The sequence below is a fragment of the Solanum tuberosum genome, unplaced genomic scaffold (assembly GCF_000226075.1).
Source record: "Solanum tuberosum cultivar DM 1-3 516 R44 unplaced genomic scaffold, SolTub_3.0 scf00192, whole genome shotgun sequence".
Taxonomy (NCBI): Eukaryota; Viridiplantae; Streptophyta; class Magnoliopsida; order Solanales; family Solanaceae; genus Solanum; species Solanum tuberosum.
The window spans coordinates 589466-591775 of record NW_006239115.1 but is presented as its reverse complement, the minus strand read 5'-3'; positions in this window follow the sequence as shown (position 1 = coordinate 591775).

Here is a 2310-nt window from a genome sequence, read left to right as displayed (position 1 = left end):
CTCATAGCAATATATATATATAGGAAGTTTTGTGTAGTGTGTAATTTGTTTTAACAGCTAGCTAGTACTACGTATAAGTAATTTATGTAGCAGTGTGCTAACTTCCCTTTTAATTTGTTTCTTTTCTTATATTTCTCTCTTAATTTCCTTTTTGCTTCTGCAACTATGTTTTCTCTGGTTGTAAACAATAATAAGTTGAATCTTTAAAAACAGATGTTTCACTCTATTTTCACAAATGTGGAGCTATGGGTGCGAATTGTGCTATTTGGGATTCGAATTCGAATTTTTTTTATTTGAATGGACATTCATTACACCTGCATCAAAGGCATAGCTTCTATTAAAAATGTCCAACTTAAATATATATCCTTTAAATACAAAATTTGACATATATATACAACATAATTTTTCGAACTAAACACCCTGGATGGCTATAGTTCCTCCCCTGGGTACGGTTAATCCTTTTTTGTCGTAAATTTGCACTGGAGGGTCAAAATCAATAATGTATACATGTGAATAAGAAGATTTGTCATTGCTTACAGTTTGAACATCTGACCAGTGACCGGTCTAATTATTTATCAAGTCACTAAATCAATAAGAATAAAATGTTTTATTGATCAGACAAGTGTGATGATCTGCCTGTCACTATACCATTTTAGGCACCACATGACATAAGGTAACTCATGTGGAAGACTTATCAGAAAAAGAATAGTCCTTACTAAAATATTCTCTCACTATATATAAAGAATTTATTTTAAGGCGTTAGAATTTTATGGATTTTTCTTGGAATTTTTTAGTTGTGTAGAGTATTCTAAAAATAATTATTTGAAACTATGCAAGGACTTGTTTTAACTATTATTATCTACATATTAGCCCCTAAGTGAGTAGAATAAATAGAGGGACATCCATTTGTAAAATCATCAAGCAAATCTTCCGAGTCTTGAGCAATATAAAAACTTTCTTACGCAATTCTCTTGTGTCTTTCTTTAATTCAACATTCCCTTAGTGATCTAGTTTAAAATGACTTGAGTTTTGCAAGATTGTGAAAGATTCGTGAGCGAGTTGTCAAGTACCATAGATATACTTAGTAAAAGTCTAAGTTCGTGACAATATAATATCAGAGCAAACTTTAATACTAAGGGATGACTGATAGCAATCTGTGTTTAAAAACTAGAATTACTGATTTCAATAAACTTGTTCAGAAACACGAAGTAACCAAAGTTTAATAAACCAGTAAGAATAGATGAACAGAAATTAATTGACAAAACTAAAATTTGGAAAAACGTACCACAATCTGGAAAAAAAGAATCAGAAAAAGATCAAGACCACTGAATGTACAGTGTCCCCTTAATGATATTATTCCCCTCTAGTATCCGAGGTTTGATTTGGAATATGTCCTCCCAAGATAGAATGATCTCAATCACTAGTGTATTGATATCCAAAAACTCTGGTGTCAGCGAACCACTCAACAGCAGTAAAGTACACGAAGAAATTTTGTGCAGAAGAAGAAATTAGAAAATTCGTAAGGAAAAAGTTTGAGGAATCAATGTATTTATAGGCAAGAGGAACTGGTTCCGAAGGGTTGCAATCCTTTCAAAATCCACACGACCATTCATGAAAGTTTGCAACCTTTCAAATGGTCATGGCTCTCTCTGAAAGTTGCAACCTTTCAGAATAGTCACTTCCAATTCGGGAAATTCAAATAAAATGGGAAAGATTTAAATAAAACGGGTCGCGCGTGGATCCGAGTCGGGTCGGGTCAATTAACTAATTAATTGAAACGCTTCGGTTAATTAACTAATTAAAATGTTGGCCATTTAATTTAATTTAATTTAATTAAATAAATAATTAACTAAAATAATTAAAACAGACTTTGTCCAAAAAATAATCTCTCGATCGATCATTTTCCAAAGCCAAAGCCAAGCCGAGCAACGACAACGACGGCGCGAGGGGGGTCCCTCTTTCCAACCCTTTTAACAATTAATAGGAGTGTTTCTATATTTAAACTCTCCTATTTTTTTTTCCACTACCGATGAGGGACAAATGCCTTTTCAATAAAGCATAAGAGGACTTTTCAAGTTCTCAACTCTTCAAGTTCCCAACTTTTCAAGTTCCTCTCTTTTCATCTTCCCTCCATTTCCCATTAACTCTTGCTACATACCCAACAATCCCCCACATTAATGGGGAATGGTTATAACATAAGGAATGCACGGATGAGTGTGTACTTTACAAGCAATAATCAATTGCATCTGGATAAGTAGGTTTCCCCTTGGACTTTCCGTAGTGAACATATGTCGGATATAATCGGTCAAT